Source organism: Triticum aestivum, chromosome 6A (assembly GCF_018294505.1).
Source record: "Triticum aestivum cultivar Chinese Spring chromosome 6A, IWGSC CS RefSeq v2.1, whole genome shotgun sequence".
Taxonomy (NCBI): domain Eukaryota; kingdom Viridiplantae; phylum Streptophyta; class Magnoliopsida; order Poales; family Poaceae; genus Triticum; species Triticum aestivum.
Window position 1 is genome coordinate 392,563,801 of NC_057809.1, and position 22,303 is coordinate 392,586,103.

Genomic DNA, 22,303 nt, shown 5'->3' on the forward strand with positions numbered 1-22,303 from the left:
TGTTTTCTTTCGTTATCATTGCAGCGTTTGTTTTTGCTGCGTCGTGGTTTACCATTGCTGTCCTGGACTTCGGAAGTGCCCGGGTCACTGGCGCTGCTGCTTCTACGAGCGAGCTAGCTATCTTCTCCCACGCAAAAGCGGGTCATCAGAGTGGTAAGGGCTGACATGGATTATGGTTTCTCCTGACCGAGGTGGCAGGCGAGCCACTCGTCCGGACACTGTGTTTAAAGGCTGCGAGGGCTTCCACGTTCGGACAGTCTACAATTTGGTTCTTTTTAACTAAGAACCTAGTCCAGAGCTTCCTGGCTGACTCTCCTGGCCGCTGGAGGATGTGACTTAAGTCATCGGCATCTGGTGGCCGAACATATGTGCCTTGGAAGTTGTCGCGGAAGGCGTCTTCCAGATCCTCCCACCTGCCGATAGAGTTTTCAGGCAGACTGTTTAACTAGTACCTTGCTGGTCCTTTGAGTTTTAGTGGGAGGTATTTGATGGCGTGATGGTCATCTCCGCGAGCCATATGAATATGGAGAAGAAAATCCTTGATCCATACCGCGGGATCAGTTGTTCCATCATATGATTCGATATTCACGGGTTTAAACCCTTCTAGGAATTCATGCTCCGTTACTTCGTCAGTGAAGCAGAGTGGGTGTGCGGCGCCTCTATATTGGGCCACGTCGCGACGTAGCTTACATGGAGTCCGTCTGACGGTTTTCGGCCTGGGCGTGACTAGACTTGTCACGTCCGAATAGGTAGAGGGCGTTTCGCATCGAGGCACGTCCTCGCGATCTGTAGATCGATCTGGTATGTTCTGCTCTACTGTCCAGGTCCTGCCGAGGGTTGTATGTACGACCCCGAGCTGTTTTATCTCTATTTTTTATTTAGGGTGAGGTGGGATGCTGTTCGGCTTGAGCTGCCGCTTTATCCCGACCGCATGGTGGTCGGTTATCCGCATTGTCCCGACCGCGTTGTACAGGTTCTGGCGCCTCCTCATCGAACTGAGGTAGCAATCTACGCTTCGGGTAATCCTTGGTTGTGCACTTGAGGCCGTATTCTTCGGTTGTTAGGATGTCTATCCATCTATCGTTGAGCAAGTCTTGATGAGCCAGAAGCTGCTGCTGCTTCTTTTTGAGGCTCCTTGCAGTGGCTAACAGCCGGCGTTTAAAGTGCTCCTGCTCGAGAGATTCCTCAGGCATGATGAAATCCTCGTCGCCGAGGCTCTCCTCATCCTCGGAGAGCGGAAGATAATTACTATCCTCCGAGTCTTCGTGTATGGCCTGTTCATCAGGTCTATCGTGCCCGTCTTCCCATTCATCCTGTTCGGACATTGCCTCAACAGGGTCTTCATTGTCTTCGGCATCGTCTGAGGTGTTGTTTTCTCCGATGCCAGCATTGCTGTCTTTTTCATGATGTGACTTAGAGCGGCCCCGCTGACGCCAGCGTCCGGGCTGTGTCTCAGGAGGTTTATCCTCAACTAGATCTTCTTTGTCATCGTCGTTAGTTTCTTTAGGTGTATCCACCATGTATACGTCATATGAAGACATGACCGTCCAACGTCCGGTAAACGGCGGGTTTTGGCTCTGCCCCTCATCGGCATCGTCGTCTATACCGTCGAGGTCTTCGGAGCCGTAATCGAGCATGTCGGTTAAGTCCTCGATAGTGGCCATGGAGTTGGTGGCGGGTGGGAAGCAAAATTCTCCATCATCAGCCCCTAGTTCGAACTGGATATAGTTCGACTGTGAGTCCCCCGCTAAGGATAGATTTTTTAATGAGTTTAGCATGTCGCCCAAAGGCGAGTGCTGGAAGATGTCTGCAGCGCTGAATTCAAAGATCGATAAACGATCAAGTTCGGCGTCCGCGGACTCACATGGTTCGGAACTTATGGCCGGAGACGAGTCCGGGGTTCCGGTGACACAGATATCGTGTGAGGTTAAGTTCATGTGCGGCTCCAACGCTGGGGAGTCTGTGGCCTCCGTGGTGGGGTTGAGCCTCCGGTCCTCGGATGGCGCAGTATGCTCCGGATCTAAGGCCAGAGCGGTTACAGGAGCTATCTCCTGGATGTGGTCCGATGACAGATTTAGGTCATGTCCATCGGAGTGACCAGGAGTGGTTGCTGTAGTCTCGAATCCGGCGAAGATCAAGTCTCCACGGATGTCTGCAACATAGTTCAAGCTCCCAGATCTGACCTGGTGGCCAGGGGCATAGCTATCGATCTGCTCTAGATGGCCAAGCGAGTTGGCCCGCAGTGCGAAGCCGCCGAACATGAAGATCTGTCCAGGGAGGAAGGTCTTACCTTGGACAACATCGTTGTTGACGATTGAAGGGGCCATCAAACCTCTTAACGACGGCACAGTGGAACTCTCAATGAAAGCACCGATGTCGGTGTTAAAACTGGTGGATCTTGGGTAGGGGGTCCCGAACTGTGCGTCTGAGGTCGATGGTAACAGGAGACATGGGACACGATGCTTACCCAGGTTCGGGCCCTCTCTACGGAGGTAATACCCTATGTTTTGCTTGATTGATATTGATGAATATGAGTATTACAAGAGTTGATCTACCACGAGATCGTGATGGATAAACCCTAGAGGTCTAGCTTGTATGGCTATGGTCATGAATCTCTCCTCTCCCGACTAAGTCCTCCGGTTTATATAGACATCGGGAGGATCTAGGGTTACACAAGGTCAGTTACAAAGAAAGGAATTTACATGTTTGGTCGCCAAGCTTGCCCTCCACGCCAAGGAGAGTCCCATCTGGACACGGGTACAGTCTTCGATCTTCGTATCTTCGCAACCCATCAGTCCGGCGCATAGTTAACAGGCCGGACGCTCGAGGACCCCTTAGTCTAGGACTCCCTCACACTCCAAGGAAAACATTTCCCTTCGTAGGTACATCACACACAATTTTCCCCGTTAAATCATTTGTGATAGCGTTTCCATTGCACATGATATTAACAATTTTATCATTTGCATTATTGAATGCATCACACATAGTGCGTAGAAGAAACTGTGTGGCAAAGGCTGTCCATCACACATAGTTTTTATGATGTAAATGTTTGTGAAAGGTGGCCTAACGTAAACAGTTTTCAAGAGGATGTCGTGTGTGAAGTGGACATTGATCACACATGTAGTGGATCCTAGAAACGTGTCTGATCTCCATGTCTATCGCAGACATTTCGCTTTCACAAACTGTCTGAAGTGTAATCCCTAATTAATCCCTAATTTAAAATCACATGTTTTGAATTTGGAAGTAGGCAATCACTTATTTCATATCCAACCATGTTTATTACAAATATAGGTTCAATCACGAATGCATAATTCGATGCACAGGTACATATAGTGAAGAACTACAGAAGCACAAAGTAAAGAATGATGAACCACAATTGTACTAAAGACTATAAAGAGAGAGGCGAAAGACATTCTGGTCCCTGGAGAAGGTGAAGCGAAATGCCCATATTGTTCCCTCCTCCACGCGTAATGCGCGCACGACTCTAGGCCAACCTCTTGTGATGGCTGCCCATCCATCCTTCACTGTCTTCATTACGACTTCTCGATGCTCACTGTAGTCTGGATAAAATACTTTAACCTTCATTGCGTGTCCACCAATCATGTACTTTGCAAGGTAATCTTGAGTGAACTGCTTCGGGAACCACTATGAATAATAAAGATTCAAACATTGTTGTCTAACAACTCATTATGGGCAGGAAAAAGAGAAGGCTATAGAGTTTGTAGTTACCATCCTACAACTCACTGTTGTGTTGGATAGAGCATAAACAAATAATTTTCTTGCCACCATTCATATCTTTTTGCTAATAATCCTTATCAGTTTCCTCACTTGATGCTTGTTCATGAATATCTCATTGCTCCATACGCAAAAAGGGTCGATGTGTGGATCCTTGCCAAGGGCATATGTACCTACAAGCAACATGTAGCGACCCGACTCGGTAAGAGTCGAAGTCTCTGTGCTTACCGTGCTAGTCCCTGGATCGAATTGCTAGCATACACAATACTCGATGAAATAACAGAAATAACACACATCTCTTTATCATCGATAGTCCAGGAGCAATACATTTATTACAAAATAGGGCATAGAGCCAATAAGCAAATACTGCGGAAGCAAAGAAGTAAATGAGTCCAACTCCACGAGCAAGGTTGAGTGTAGAACATCGACCTATCGCACCTTAATCCTCGTCGGATATATCTGCAACGTGATAAGTTGCAGCCAAATGGGTCAGTACATTGAATGTACTGGCAAGTCACATCATAGTGAAATGAACCTACTTTTACATGCAGTTGGCTGGTGGAAAGCTCTAAGTTTAGTTTTTTGCATAAAGCTAGTTTTTCCCTATTAGAAAAGATTGTTATTCTACTACTACACATTAGCATAGGATGAGTTGGCAAATCCAACTCCATCCGTCCCCAAGTTTCATTTAAAACCCAACTGTTTAATTAAAGGTGAGGAGATCTCCCGGCATTTCCAATACTAGATGCTCAAGTTGTCCGGGGACACGACTAATCGATTAGGTTGAAAACTCTGCAGAGGTTGTGCACTTTTCCCCACAAGACTCGACCACCTCCATGATCGAAAGATCGAGACATAGCCTTTCGAAAATGCTCCCCCTTAACCCACGGATAGGCTGGTACACCTACACCATTCTACATCTGCTAGCCCATCCCGGAAGGGGGCACACTAACTACTCAACTAAGCCAGAGCCCATATTGGCCTATGGCTGCACACGTAAGCTTCTAGACATGGGAATACGATTGATCTCTTTGAGCCTGAGCGGACGGTCCACTAGTGGTGCACCACCATGGATTTCCCATGCGTGCCCCACTGTACTTCGCCACCATTCCCACAAGTTTCTGCCCAGGTAGTTCATTAATTAACTTAGGTCCTATTTACTACATTGTCACTCAAACTTTACAATGATCACTTCCCAATCCACGTCTACTTAGCATAGCAACATAAAGTAAAACGATGGTGACAAAGTTATATGGTTCCGACCTACCTCAATGAACTACTGGGTGAAAAGCAAAGTTCTGCGGCACCAGTTTCCTACCATGCGGTCCTACCGCAAAGAACTAAGTGCATAATAAAAACATAGGTAATGAAACATGATCAAGATGCAACTTGCCTTGGTACTGCTGGTTGAATTCTAAAGACTGATAATATTCTGCTTCGCACTCCGGGCAATCTGTTGCAAAGAATATAAACAAACATAAGCAACATTCCAGAGACCAAAAGAACATGCATAGCAAAAAGTCTCAGAAAAACCAAATGAACATACAACACACTAAGCTACTACAGAAATACTCTAAGTGCAAAACAACATAGGCCTATGGTTCAAAGAGTGATGTGAAATATAGTGCATACTATGCATACTAGTAAAAATATTTAAGGGCAGATTCTAGTGTGTGAAAATTACTGTGACAAAGGTCCAGGTGATAGGGCTTTGCTACGGTGACAGTATGCAAAAGGAATCAACTTAATCGGAGCTACGGTTTGGGAGATATGGCTATTTGAAGTTCGAATTCGAATCTGACTAAATTTAAATTTGAATCTGACAAAAGTTTGCAAAAACTAATCTACTGGATAGATCTAAACAATACGAAGAATTTTCTGCTGGTTTCATCGAGTTTGGATCTACGGTTAAAAAGTTATGGCTAATCTAAGATCAGGGACTAATCTGCTATTTACAGGGACTAAATGGTGAATAAAACTACTGCAACAGGTCCCTGGCCACGTGGTGGCTCCTGGCTGGCCGAGCAGCGTCCGCTGCGGAGGCTATACGACGAACAACCGCTAAATAAGAAAAAAACAATGGCGGTGGCTAATTAAAGAAAACCGACGCTCGGTTTAAATAAACCGCACGGTCTAAGGGAACCGCGGTTAACCGTGTAACTCTTCGCGAAATAAAAAAGGGACCTAATCTAATCTGGGCGGTCCATGGCAGATCGAACGGCGAGGGTGGGGTGGTGGCTCACAGTGGTGGTGGTGATGGCCGGTGACAATGAAGACGATGGCGCGGTGTCGGTGACGAAGGGGGCGACGGCTGCGGTGGTCCTCGTCGACGGGGAAGAAGATGGGGAGGTGCAGCGTGTCTTGGGCGTCTGGATGGTGGCGTCGGGGTGCGTCGACGGTGTCCGAATGGGGCGGGGCGAAGACGGCGGCCTTCGGTGCTCCCGCGGCTTCGGCGTCGATGGTGCGGCGTCTCCGACGGAGCCTAGGGAAGGAAAAGGTGTCAGACAGGTGCGTTTTGCCGCGGGGAGCCATTTGACGAAGAAAGGAAGGCCATGGTGGCTTACTGGCGTCGGAAGGGGCGACGGAGCGGCGCGGCTCCGGCGAGATGCAAACGGCGTCAGCGGCGGCTAGGGGCGGCGTGGGGAGAAGCGGGACGACGAGGTCGACTGAGGGTAGCCCGGGGCATTTATAGGCGAGGGGAGGGCGTGGGGGTGCCGCGGATGTGCATTATCCGCGAGGGCCTCGCCCGGCGGTTGCGGGAGCATGGCGGCGAGCTCACCCGAGTGGGGAAAGCGGGAGGTTGGGGGAGATGAGGTGGCGCGGGGCCCACCAGTCAGTGGCGGCGGCGTTAGCGAGCGAGGGGGGCTGCGGGCGGTCGACCGGTGCAGGGGATTTTGGGCGCGCGGGCGGCCTTGGGCCGAAATGGCCGGCTAGGCCGGTCGGGCGCTCCTGGGCCGAACCTAGTTCCGGTCCAGGCTGCGTGCGTGTGTTTTTTTACTGGAGACTAAAGTGTTCACAACTAATTCAAAAGAATTAATAAAAACACCCAATTAATTTCTAAAATAACTACATAATATTTAGAGCCTAATGAACATTAACTTAAGCACATCACATTTTGAAAATAATTTTCCTAATGCAACTAATGCACTTTTTGCAAAAAAAATACCAAACAACTCCAAAACTTAAAGTAATATTCAAAATAAAATTTCCCACTTTTTTTTATATTTTGAGGAAGTCATCTTATCCCCTCTCATTTGTTTTTCTCGAGTGGAAAACTATTATTTGAATATTTCAAAAACTCCAAAATGCAAGAATATGAGATGGATTGAATGATTCTATTAACATCCCAATTTAATAAAATTGGGATGTTACACAACAAGTCAATATTAGAAGCTAAGAAGTGTCCAGGCCTGGATCTATATGCACTACATTATGGAACGATGGGGGGAGTACAAGCCGAGGGATGAAGCTAACCTTAGCGGAAAATGGTGGCCACTCTCGTTGTTGTCCTGCATAAGTAGTGTAAAGGCATGATAAGTACAACAACCTTAACATCAAACAAATATAGCAAAGGTAAACAACATCATCTCCAAATGATAGCTTGAATGTGTTGGTTTCAGCATGCTGTTAAAGTAGTTATAAAATGGAAGGGCAATGTTACCGACAGTAGGCTTAACAACCATCAAATATTGCAATTCAAACTGATATTGTTGAAAATGAATAGAACATATGTAATGCTTAAACATCACACTGGATAAATGCGTAAAACTGAAATAAAGGGCATGTGTTAACTACACCAGGCATAACTGGAACCAAATATAGTCGTTCAAACTGGTATTGATGCACTCAAGCGGCACAGTTCTGACTTGCACATAATGAACAACACATTGTGAATGACTGAAATAAACAAGGCGTAAATGATCAGTATAACAACCAAATATAGCCATTGAAAACTAGACAGAGTCTCACTTCAACCAACCTAACAAGCAAATACACATAACATGGCATATGCTTGAAAACTGGATAGATGCTCAATGCAACCAACCTAACAAGAAGATACAGATAAACATGCCATCTGCTTGAAAACTGGACAAATTCTAAAAAAAGCAACCTAACAACCAAATATAAATAAACAAGGCATCTGCTTGATAACTGGACAAATGCTCACTGCAACCAAACTAAGAACCAAACACATATAAACAAGGCATTTGCTCGATAACTGAAAAAATGCTCACTGCAACCAACCTAACAACCAAATACAGATAAACAAGGCATCTACTCACTATAAACAACCAAATATAGCAATTCGTGAAACTGAAGTGGATAATTCATACTTAAACATCACATAGCCCTATTAAACAATTAATTTTTGCATAACTGAAATAATTAAACACGGCACAGTTAAAGCACCGCACGACAAATGCTACTACAACAAAGGGTACGAGTTGGCAAGCTAGAAAAGGTAAGATTTGCTGATAGGATGTTGCCTCACATTTCATGGACGGGATCCTTCCAGTTGGAAGAGCACAGACCCATGGTGCGCTCTCTGACCTTCGTGGGTGCCCTCCTCGTGATCATGGTCGATGAGATCTGACTTGGCAATTGAGGATCCCAAGCCGCCGCCATAGAACGTGTCCTTCAGAAATGACAAAATGGGCTCGATGGCATATAAGGATCGCAAACCCTTGACCGCTTGGCGCAGGAGATCAGCGGCAGGGCCGTTGAAGAGATCGACGGCAGTTGAACCAGAGGGGTTGGGGATGGACCTCTTAACCCGTGACATGGCCCGCATGAAGCCATCACTGTCGACGAGCTTGATGTCATAGCCAGCTTTCCCGAGATATAGTAATACGCTAGCCCGCTAACATGAAGCCTTCGGCATGGCAACGTAGTCAACGTCTTCGCCGGCTTCCGCGGTGATGTGTTGCTCCGGGATTGATAGGTCGGGGCAAACAGCGGCCACCTCGCTGACGTCCGTCGAAGAGGCCATGATAAACCTCTTCTTGTCCGAATGCTCGTCGGGCTCCCCGGGATACGTGGTCGAGCTTAGGCTGCGACATTTTGGAGCAGGAGATGTGGATCTGGCAGGGAGGGACACTATAGGCCTCATCTAAAAACTCAGGGGAGTGGGGCGGCGGTATGGGAATCGCTGGGTAACCTGAACTTTATTATCTAAGCTAGGAGGAACGGGCAGACCGGCAGGGGTTGGCGGTGGCACCGGCGGCGCGAGTGACGGTCGCGAGCTAGGGTTCGAGGGGGGAGGGGGCCGGGTGGGGGACTGTGGAGGGGGGGGTGTTTGAGGATACGCCGTGGCTACTAATTTTTTAGTAATGGTGGATGGAGATGGTGGTGGACGAGGGAGGGTGACGGTTCAAATACCTCCGCTACTGCAATTTTACTATAAGGTCGGTGCTGGAGGAGTGTGGGCGATGGTTGAAGTACGACAGCTACTAAAATTTGGGTAAAGGAATTGATGCGGGGCGGGAGTGCCCAAGATCGCGCACGGTCCAATAAGAATATGCGTGTATGATAATAAAGAAAAGTGGCGGAACCGCGATTTTTGCAATGCTCAAGGCGGGTAGTTTATTTTTATATTTCTAGCTAGCTGGTCTATCGCACACGGTTCGTTCTAATTTCCAAATAAACTTACCCGCCTTTAGCTTGCGCGGGTGGTGATTTTACAGCGCACTTGCATCGCACACGGTTAAGCCAATACCTCCACCCTTTGCTCGTGCTTGCGTAGTCTTGGTGATTTTACCGCGCACTTGCACCACACACGGTTGAGCCAGTACCTCCACCTTTGCTCGCGCTTGCGCAGTCGTCGTGATTCACAGCACACTTGCATCGCACCTGGTTAAGATATTATATCCGTGTCCATTGAGCGTCCGCCTTAGGCTTTTGTAGGTGGTGATTTTATAGCGCACTTGCATCGCACACGGTTGAGCTAGTACCTCCACGCTTTGCTCGCGCTTGCGCAGTCATGGTGATTTTATAGCGCACTTGCATCGCACACAGTTGAGCCAGTACCTTCGCTCACGCTTGCGCAGTTGTCCTGATTCATAGCGCACTTGCATAGCACATGGTTAAGGTATTATACCCGTGTCCGTTGAGCGTCATCAGAGTCTTTTCAGCAAAAAAAAATGTTAGAGAGGGTCAGAAGACAGCCACACCAGCATGTGGCCCAAATATATATGAGTGAAAAGGATGGTCTGTGACGTTCAAAATTCCAATGCACAACTTTGACCACGCGGGCCCACGGTTGGATGCGTTGTCGAAGATCGATGAGAGGGGCCAGAAGTCAAGAACCACTTGGAAGTGGCCAAATATATGTAGGAATATTGGGTGTGATGTTTAAAACTCTAAATACACAATGCATAACTTTGGTGGCACCTGCCTCGCAAACACGAAAGTGCCCTTGGATACATCTATATTGACATAATGTCGTAGCTCTAGCTAGGATGCTTGGCCCACCACCTCCCACTTTGTGTCAGCGGGGCAGATGCACGTAATGATACTTTGGTCATACATGCGTGTCGCCATGACCTACCATAAGACAGACCAATGAATCTATTGTTTGGTCAAACAACAACTATTGTTGTCGATAAACCGCTTGGGCCAATAGATTGAACCATCATAAAAATCGCATGAGAGGGACCACAAAACCAGCACCTCTTGCATGCGCCCCAAAATGATGTACGTTGGGAAGGGTGATGTGTGTTTTCAATATAGAATAATTTACAATTTAGATGTGGTGCCTACCTCTCGATACAGACAACAACCATGAAGGAAAGGTAGTTAAGGATGAGATACACATGGTACGATGTAGGTCAAACCCAACAATCCGAGCATGTGGGAGGGAATCCTGACAACGCATGAGTTCGAGCTTTGGTTGAGCAACATGTGATGGTGACCGACCCTGCCACCTCTTGAGCACTGCGTTGGATTTCCTTGAAGAGGAAAGGATGATGCAGCAAAGTAGCGTAAGTATTTCCCTCAGTTTTTGAGAACCATGGTATCAATCCAGTAGGAGTCTATGCGTGAGTCCCTCGTACCTGCACAAAGCAAATAACTCCTCGCAACCAACGTGATAAGGGGTTGCCAATCCCTTCACGGTCACTTACGAGAGTGAGATCTGATAGATATGATAAGACAATATTTTGATGAATCTATGGCTAGTATCAGGGGGTATGAACCATGGAAAAGTTGGAATACAATATGTATTACACCAATATAAATAAAAACGAGTTCATAACAGTACCAAAACTGGTGATTTATTTTCTTATACTAACGAAGCTTATGCGACTTTCTGTTGAGTTTTGTGTTTTGAAGTTTTCAAGTTTTGGGTAAGGATTTTATGGACTATGGAATAAGGAGTGGCAAGAGCCTAAGCTTGGGGATGCCCCGGAAGGCATCCCCTCTTTCATCTTCGTCTATCGGTAACTTTACTTGAGGCTATATTTTTATTCACCACATGATATGTGTTTTGCTTGGAGCGTCTTGTATGATTTGAGTCTTTGCTTTTTAGTCTGCCACAATCATCCTTGTTGTACACACCTTTTGGGAGAGACACGCATCGTGATTTATTAGAATACTCTATGTGCTTCACTTATATCTTTTGAGCTAGGCAATTTTGCTCTAGTGCTTCACTTATATCTTTTTAGAGCACGACGGTGGTTTTATTTTATAGAAATTGTTGAACTCTCATGCTTCACTTATATTATTTTGAGAGTCTCTAAATAGCATGGTAATTTGCTTTGGTTATAAATTTAGTCCTAGTATGATAGGCATCCAAGAGGAATATAATAAAAACTTTCATGTAAAGTGCATTGAATACTATGAGAAGTTTGATTCCTTATGATTGTTTTGAGATATGAAGATGGTGATATTAGAGTCATGCTAGTGAGTAGTTGTGAATTTGAGAAATACTTGTGTTGAGGTTTGTGAGTCCCGTAGCATGCACGTATGCTGGACCATTATGTAACAAAGTTGGAGCATGAGATATTTTTTGATTGTCTTCCTTATGAGTGGCGGTTGGGGATGAGCGATGGTCTTTTCCTACCAATCTACCCCCCTAGGAGCATGCGTGTAGTACTTTGTTTCGGTGACTAATAGATTTTTGCAATAAGTATGTGAGTTCTTTATGACTAATGTTGAGTCCATGGATTATACGCACTCTCACCCTTCCACCATTGCTAGCCTCTCTTGTGCTGTGCAACTTCCGCCAGTACCATAAACCTGTTGGGTAACGTAGCATAAATTCAAAAAATTTCCTACGTGTCACCAAGATCAATCTATGGAGTCATCTAGCAATGAGGGAGGAGTGGATCTACATACCCTTGTAGATCACGCGCGGAAGCGTTCAAGAGAATGGGGTTGATGGAGTCGTACTCGTCGTGATCCAAATCACCGATGATCCTAGCGCCGAACGGACGGCACCTCCGCGTTCAACACACGTACGGAGCAGCAACGTCTCCTCCTTCTTGATCCAGCAAGGGGGAGGAGAGGTTGATGGAGATCCAGCAGCACGACGACGTGGTGGTGGAAGTAGCGGGATTCCAACAGGGCTTCACCAAGCGCTGCGGGAGGAGGGAGATGTGTGATGGGAGGGAGAGGGAGGCGCCAGGGCTCAGGTATGGCTGCCCTCCCTTTCCCCCACTATATATAGGGCCAAGGGAGAGGGGGGGGGGGGGCGCAGCCTTTGGCCCTTCCTCCAAGGAAGGGTGCGGCCAGGGAGGAGTCCCTCCTCCCCAAGGCACCTCGGAGGTGCCTTCCCCCTTTAGAGCTCTTCCTTTCCCTCTTCTCTTGGCGCATGGGCCTCTTGGGGCTGGTGCCCTTGGCCCATATAGGCCAAGGCGCACCCCCTACAGCCCATGTGGCCCCCCGTGGCAGGTGGCCCCACCCGGTGGACCCCCGGGACCCTTCCGGTGGTCTCGATACAATATCGGTGACCCCGAAACTTGTCCCGATGGCCGAAATAGCACTTCCTATATATAATTCTTTACCTCCAGACCATTCCGGAACTCCTCGTGACGTTCGGGATCTCATCTGGGACTCCGAACAACTTTCGGGTTACCGCATACTAATATCTCTATAACCCTAGCGTCACCGAACCTTAAGTGTGTAGACCCTACGGGTTCGGGAGACATGCAAACATGACCGAGATGACTCTCCGGTCAATAACCAACAGCGGGATCTGGATACCCATGTTGGCTCCCACATGTTCCACGATGATCTCATCGGATGAACCACGATGTCAAGGACTTAATCAATCACGTATACAATTCCCTTTGTCTATCGGTACTACACTTGCCCGAGATTCGATCGTCGGTATCCCGATACCTTGTTCAATCTCGTTACCGGCAAGTCTCTTTACTCGTTCCGTAACACATCATCCCGTGATCAACTCCTTGATCACATTGTGCACATTATGATGATGTCCTACCGAGTGGGCCCAGAGATACCTCTCCGTTTACACGGAGTGACAAATCCCAATCTCGATTCGTGCCAACCCAACAGACACTTTCGGAGATACCTGTAGAGTACCTTTATAGCCACCCAGTTACGTTGTGACGTTTGGCACACCCAAAGCACTCCTACGGTATCCGGGAGTTGCACAATCTCATGGTCTAAGGAAATGATACTTGACATTAGAAAAGCTTTAGCATACGAACTACATGATCTTATGCTAGGCTTAGGATTGGGTCTTGTCCATCACATCATTCTCCCAATGATGTGATCCCGTTATCAATGACATCCAATGTCCATGGTCAGGAAACCGTAACCATCTATTGATCAACGAGCTAGTCAACTAGAGGCTTACTAGGGACATGGTGTTGTCTATGTATCCACACATGTATCTGAGTTTCCTATCAATACAATTATAGCATGGATAATAAACGATTATCATGAACAAGGAAATATAATAATAATCAATTTATTATTGCCTCTAGGGCATATTTCCAACAGTCTCCCACTTGCACTAGAGTCAATAATCTAGTTCACATCGCCATGTGATTAACACTCAAGGTCACATCCCCATGTGACTAACACCCAAAGAGTTTACTAGAGTCAATAATCTAGTTCACATTACCATGTGATTAACACTCGATGAGTTCTGGGTTTGATCATGTTATGCTTGTGAGAGATGTTATAGTCAACGGGTCTGAATCTTTCAGATCCGTATGTACTTCGCAAATCTCTATGTCATCTTGTAGATGCAGCTACTACGCTATATTTGGAGCCATTTCAAATAACCGTTCTACATGGAGCTATTCTAAATTGTTGCTCCATTATACGTATCCGGTATCTCTACTCAGAGCTATCCGGATAGGTGTTAAGCTTGCATCGACGTAACTCTTTACGTCGAACTCTTTATCACCTCCATAACCAAGAAACATATCCTTATTCCTCTAAGGATAATTTAGACCGCTATCTGGTGATCTACTCCTAGATTACCTTTGTACCCTCTTGCCAGATATGTGGCAAGGCACACATCAGGTGCGGTACTCAGCATGGCATACCGTATAGAGCCTATGACAAAAGCATAGGGGACGACCTTCGTCCTTCCTCTTTCTTCTGCCGTGGTCGAGCTTTAAGTCTTAACTTCATACCTTACAACTCAGGCAAGAACTCCTTCTTTGACTGATCCATCTTGAACACCTTCAAGATTATGTCAAGGTATGTGCTCATTTGAAAGTACCATTAAGCGTTTTGATCTATCCTTATAGATCTTGACGCTCAACGTTCAAGTAGCTTAATCCAGACTTTCCATTAAAAAACACTTTTCAAATAACTCTGCATGCTTTCTAGAAATTCTACATCATTTCCGATCAACAACATGTTAACAACACATACTCATCGGAAATTTTATAGTGCTCCCACTCACTTCTTTGGAAATACAAGTTTCTCATAAACTTTGTATAAACCCAAAATCTTTGATCATCATCAAAGCATACATTCCAACTCCGAGATGCTTACTCCAGTCCCTAGAAGGATTGCTGGAGCTTTGCATACTTATTAGCATCTTTCAAGGTTGACAAAACCTTCCGGTTTGTATCGCATACAACCTTTCCTCAAAAAAACGTCGAGGAAACAATGTTTTGACATCCTATCTGCAAGATTTCATAAATAATGCAGTAATCGCTAATATAATTCCAACAGACTCTTAGCATCGCTACGAGTGAGAAAGTCTCATCGTAGTCAACTCCTTAAACTTGTCGGAAAACATCTTAACGACAAGTCGAGCTTTCTTAATGGTGACATTTACCATCATTGTCCGTCTTCCTTTTAAAATCCATCTGTACTCAACAGCCTCACGACCATCGAGCTGTTCTGTCAAAGTTTGCACTTTGTTTCCATACATGGATCCTCTCTCGGATTTTATGGCCTCGAGCCATTTATCGGAATCTGGGCCCACCATCGCTTCTCCATAGCTCGTAGGTTCATTGTTGTCTAGCAACATGACTTCCAAGACAGGATTACGTACCACTCTGAAGTAGTATGCATCCTTGTCATCCCACGAGGTTTGGTAGTGACTTGATCTGAAGTTTCATGATCACTATCATAAGCTTCCACTTCAATTGGTGTAGGTGCCACAGGAACAACTCCCTGTGCTCTGCCACACACTAGTTGAAGAGACGGTTCAATAACCTCATCAAGTCTCCACCATCCTCCCACTCAATTCTTTCGAGAGAAACTTTTCCTCGAGAAAAGACCCGATTCTAGAAACAATCCCTTATTGCTTTCGGATCTGAGACAGGAGGTATACCCAACTGTTTTGGGTGTCCTATGAAGATGCATTTATCCGCTTTGGGTTCGAGCTTATCAGCCTGAAACTTTTTCACATAAGCGTCGCAGCCCCAAACTTCTAAGAAATGACAGCTTAGGTTTATCTAAACCATAGTTCATATGGTGTCATCTCATCAGAATTACGTGGTGCCCTATTTAAAGTGAATGTAGTTGTCTTTAATGTCTAACCCATAAAATATCGTGGTAATTCGATAAGAGACATCATGGTATGCATCATATCTAATAGGGTGCACTTATGATGTTCGGACACACCATCACACTATGGTGTTCCAGGTTGTATTAGTTGTGAAACAACTTCCACAATGTCTTAATTCTGTGCCAAACTCGTAATTCAGATATTCATCTCTATGATCATATCATAGATATTTTATCCTCTTGTCACGACGATCTTTCAACTTCACCCTGAAATTACTTGAACCTTTCAATAATTCAGACTCGTGATTCATCAAGTAAATGTACTCAACATCTACTCAAATCACCTGTGAAGTAAGAACATAATGATATCCACTACACGCCTCAGCACTCATTGGACTGCACACATCAAAATGTATTACTTCCAACAAGTTGCTTTCTAGTTCCATTTTACTGAAAACGAGGCTTTCAGTCATCTTGCCCATGTGGTATGATTTGCATGTCTCAAGTGATTCAAAATCAAGTGAGTCCAAACGGTCCATTTGCATGGAGTTTCTTCATGCATATACACCAATAGACATGGCTCGCATGTCTCAAACTTTTCAAAAACGAGTGAGCCCAAAGATCCATCAACATGGAGCTTCTTCATGCGTTTTACACCGATATGACTTACGTGGCAGTGCCACAAGTAGGTGGTACTATCATTACTATCCTATATCTTTTGGCATGAACATGTGTATCACTACGATCGAGATTCAATAAACCATTCATTTCAGGTGTAAGACCATTGAAGGTATTATTCAAATAAACAGAGTAACCATTATTCTCTTTAAATGAATAACCGTATTGCGATAGACATAATCCAATCATGTCTATGCTCAACGCAAACACCAATCTCGATGGTAGAGGGAGCGTGCGATGCTTGATCATATCAACATTGGAAACACTTCCAACACATATTGTCAGCTCACCTTTAGCTAGTCTCCGTTTATTCCGTAGCTTTTATTTCGAGTTACTAACACTTAGCAACCGAACCGGTATCTAATACCCTGGTGCTACTAGGAGTACTAGTAAAGTACACATCAACACAATGTATATCCAATATACTTCTATCGACCTTGCCAGCCTTCCCATCTACCAAGTATCTAGGGTAATTCTGCTCCAGTGGCTGTTCCCCTTATTACAGAAGCACTTAGTCTCGGGTTTGGGTTCAACCTTGGGTTTCTTCACTAGAGCAGCAGCTGAATTGCCGTTTCATGAAGTATCCCTTCTTGCCCTTGCCCTTCTTGAAACTAGTGGTTTCACCAACCATCAACAATTGATGCTCCTTCTTGATTTCTACTTTTGTGGTGTCAAACATCGCGAATATCTCAAGGATCATCATATATGTCCTTGATATATTATAGTTCATCATGAAGCTCTAGCAGCTTGGTGGTAATGACTTCGGAGAAACATCACTATCTCATCTGGAAGATCAACTCCCACTCGATTCAAGCGATTGTTGTACTCAGACAATCTGAGCACAAGTTCAACAATTGAGCTTTTCTCCCTTAGTTTGCAGGCTAAGAAAATCGTCGAAGGTCTTATACCTCTTGACGTGGGCACGAGCCTAAAATCCCGATTTCAGCCCTCGAAACATCTCATATGTTTCGCGATGTTTCAAAACGTCTTCGGTGCCTCAACTCTAAGCCGTTTAACTGAACTATCACGTAGTTATCAAAATGTGTATGTCAGATGTTCGCAACATCCATAGACGACGTTCGAGGTTCAGCACACTAAGCGGTGCATTAAGGACATAAGCCTTCTATGAAGCAATGAGGACAATCCTCAATTTATGGACCTAGTCCGCATAATTGCTACTATCAACTTTCAACTAAAAAATCTCTAGGAACATATCTAAACAGTAGAACTGAAGCGCGAGCTACGACATAATTTGTGAAGACCTTTTGACTATGTTCAGGATAATTAAGTTCATCTTATGAACTCCCACTCAGATAGACATCCCTCTAGTCATCTAAGTGATTACATGATCCGAGTCAACTAGGCCGTGTCCGATCATCACGTGAGACGGACTAGTCAACATCGGTGAACATCTTCATGTTGATCGTATCTACCATACAACTCATGCTCGACCTTTCGGTATCTTGTGTTCCGAGGCCATGTCTGTACATGCTAGGCTCGTCAAGTCAACCTAAGTGTTTTGCGTGTGTAAATCTGTCTTACACCCGTTGTATGTGAACGTTAGAATCTATCACACCCGATCATCACGTGGTGCTTTGAAACGACGAACTTTCGCAATGGTGCACAGTTAGGGGGAACACTTTTTTGAAATTTTAATGAGGGATCATCTTATTTACTACCGTCGTTCTAAGCAAATAAGATGTATAAACATGATAAACATCACATGCAATCAAATAATAGTGACATGATATGGCCAATATCATATAGCTCCTTTGATCTCCATCTTGGGGCTCCATGATCATCTTGTCACAGGCATGACACCATGATCTCCATCATCATGATCTCTATCATCGTGTCTTCATGAAGTTGTCTCGTCAACTATTACTTCTACTACTATAGCTAACGGTTAGCAATAAAGTAAAGTAATTACATGACGTTTATGTTGACACGCATGTCATAAATAAATTAAGACAACTCCTATGGCTCCTGCCGGTTGTCATACTCATCGACATGCAAGTCGTGATTCCTATTACAAGAACATGATCAATCTCATACATCACATATATCATTCATCACATCCTTTTGGCCATATCACATCACAAGGCATACCCTGGAAAAACAAGTTAGACGTCCTCTAATTTTTGTTTGCATGTTTTACGTGGCTGCTATGGGTTTCTAGCAAGAACGTTTCTTACCTACGCAAAAACCACAACGTGATATGCCAATTGCTATTTACCCTTCATAAGGACCCTTTTCATCAAATCCGATCCGACTAAAGTGGGAGAGACAGCCACCCGCCAGCCACCTTATGCAACTAGTGCATGTCAGTCGGTGGAACCGGTCTCACGTAAGTGTACGTGTAAGGTTGGTCCGGGCTGCTTCATCCCACGATGCCGCCGAATCAAGATGAGACTAGTAACGGCAAGTAAATTGACAAAATCAATGCCCACAACTACTTTGTGTTCTACTCGTGCATAGAAACTACGCATAGACCTAGCTCTAATACCACTGTTGGGTAACGTAGCATAAATTCAAAATTTTTCCTACGTGTCACCAAGATCAATCTATGGAGTCATCTAGCAACAAGGGAGGAGTGGATCTACATACCCTTGTAGATTGCGCGCGGAAGCGTTCAAGAGAACGGGGTTGATGGAGTCGTACTCATCGTGATCCAAATCACCGATGATCCTAGCTCCGAACGGACGGCACCTCCGTGTTCAACACACGTACGGAGCAGCGACGTCTCCTCCTTCTTGATCCAGCAAGGGGGGAGGAGAGGTTGATGGAGATACAGCAGTACGACGACGTGGTGGTGGAAGTAGCGGGATTCCAACAGGGCTTCGCCAAGCGCTGCGGGAGGAGGGAGATGTGTCATGGGAGGGAGAGGGAGGCGCCAGGGCTCAGGTATGGCTGCCCTCCCTTTCCCCCACTATATATAGGGCCAAGGGAGAGGGGGGGGGTGCAGCCTTTGGCCCTTCCTCCAAGGAAGGGTGCGGCCAGGGAGGAGTCCCTCCTCCCCAAGGCACCTCGGAGGTGCCTTCCCCCTTTAGGACTCTTCCTTCCCCTCTTCTCTTGGCGCATGGGCCTCTTGGGGCTGGTGCCCTTGGCCCATATAGGCCAAGGCGCACCCCCTACAGCCCATGTGGCCCCCCGGGGCAGGTGGTGTTGGGGAACGTAGCAGAAATTCAAAAATTTTCCTACGTGTCACCAAGATCTATCTATGGAGAAACCAGCAACGAGGGGAAGGAGAGTGCATCTACATACCCTTGTAGATCGCTAAGCGGAAGCGTTCAAGTGAACGGGGTTGATGGAGTCATACTCGTCGTGATCCAAATCACCGATGACCAAGTGCCGAACGCACGACACCTCCGCGTTCAACACACGTACAGCCCGGTGACGTCTCCCATGCCTTGGTCCAGCAAGGAGAGAGGGAGAGGTTGAGGAAGACTTCATCCAACAGTAGCACAACGGCGTGGTGGTGGAGGAGGAGCGTGGCTATCCTGCAGGGCTTCGCCAAGCACCACAGAAGAGGAGGAAGAAGAGATGCAGGGCTGCACCAACGAGAGATCGAATCGCGTGTTATGGGCAGCCCTAGGCCTCACTAGAGAGAGGAGGGTGCGCCCCCTCTAGGGTTCCCACCCCTAGGGGGGGCGGCAGCCCTAGATGGGAAACAAGGGGCGGCCAAGAGGGGAGAGAGGGAGGCGCCCCCTAGGGTGGGCCTTAGGCCCATCTAAGCCTAGGGTTTCCTCCTTTTTTTTCTCCTAGCTGCCCCTTGGGCCTTGTGGGAGGCGCACCAGCCCACTTAGGGGCTGGTCCCTCACCACCCTTGGCCCATGCAAGCCTCCGGGGCATGTGGCCCCACTTGGTGGACCCCCGGAACCCTCCCGGTGGTCCCGATACATTACCGATAAACCCTGAAACCTTTCCGGTGACCAAAACAGGACTTCCCATATATAAATATTTACCTCCGGACCATTCCGGAACTCCTCGTGACGTCCGGGATCTCATCCAGGACTCCAAACAACATTCGGTAACCACATACAAACTTCCTTTACAACCCTAGCGTCATCGAACCTTAAGTGTGTAGACCCTACGGGTTCGGGAGACATGCAGACATGACCGAGACGTTCTCCGGTCAATAACCAACAGCGGGATCTGGATACCCATGTTGGCTCCCACATGTTCCACGATGATCTCATCGGATGAACCACGATGTCAAGGACTTAATCAATCCCGTACACAATTCCCTTTGTCTAGCGGTATTGTACTTGCCCGAAGTTCGATCGTCGGTATCCCTATACCTTGTTCAATCTCGTTACCGGCAAGTCTCTTTACTCGTTTCGTAACACATCATCCCGTGATCAACTCCTTGATCACATTGTGCACATTATGATGATGTCCTACCGAGTGGGACTAGAGATACCTCTCCGTTTACACAGAGTGACAAATCCCAGTCTCGATTCGCGCCAACCCAACAGACACTTTCGGAGATACCCGTAGTGCACCTTTATAGTCACCCAGTTACGTTGTGACGTTTGGTACACCCAAAGCACTCCTACGGTATCCGGGAGTTGCACAATCTCATGGTCTAAGGAAATGATACTTGACATTAGAAAAGCTTTAGCATACAAACTACACGATCTAGTGCTATGCTTAGGATTGGGTCTTGTCCATCACATCATTCTCCTAATGATGTGATCCCGTTATCAACGACATCCAATGTCCATGGTCAGGAAACCGTAACCATCTATTGATCAACGAGCTAGTCAACTAGAGGCTTACTAGGGACATGGTGTTGTCTATGTATCCACACATGTATCTGAGTTTCCTATCAATACAATTCTAGCATGGATAATAAACGATTATCATGAACAAGGAAATATAATAATAATCAATTTATTATTGCCTCTAGGGCATATTTCCAACAGTCTCCCACTTGCACTAGAGTCAATAATCTAGTTCACATCGTTATGTGATTAACACTCAAGGTCACATCCCCATGTGACTAACACCCAAAGAGTTTACTAGAGTCAATAATCTAGTTCACATTTACCATGTGATTAACACTCGATGAGTTCTGGGTTATGCTTGTGAGAGAGGTTATAGTCAACGGGTCTGAACCTTTCAGATCCGTGTGTGCTTTACAAATCTCTATGTCATCTCCTAGATGCAGCTACCACGTTCTATTTGGAGCTATTCCAAATAACTGTTCTACTATACGAATCCAGTTTACTACTCAGAATAATCTAGATTAGTGTCAAAGTTTGCATCGGCGTAACCCTTTACGACGAACTCTTTTACCACCTCCATAATCGAGAAAATTCCTTAGTCCACTAGTTACTAAGGATAACTTTGACTGTTGTCCTATGATCCGTTATTGGATCACTCTTGTACCCCTTGACTGACTCATGGCAAGGCACACTTCAGGTGTGGTACACAACATAGCATACTATAGAGCCTATGTGTTAAGGCTATAGGGGACGACCTTCGTCCTTTCTCTCTATTCTGCCGTGGTCGAGCTTTAAGTCTTAACTTCATACCTTACAACTCAGGCAAGAACTCCTTCTTTGACTGATCCATCTTGAACACCTTCAAGATCATGTCAAGGTATGTGCTCATTTGAAAGTTCCATTAAGCGTTTTGATCTATCCTTATAGATCTTGATGCTCAATGCTCAAGCAGCTTAATCCAGGCTTTCCATTGAAAAACACTTTCCAAATAACCCTATATGCTTTCCAGAAATTCTACGTCATTTCTGATCCATAATATGTCAACAACATATACTCATCAGAAATTCTGTAGTGCTCCCACTCACTTCTTTGGAAATACAAGTTTCTCATAAACTTTGTATACACCCAAAATCTTTGATCATCTCATCAAAGCATACATTCCAACTCCGAGATGCTTACTCCAGTCCTTAGAAGGATTGCTGGAGCTTTGCATACTG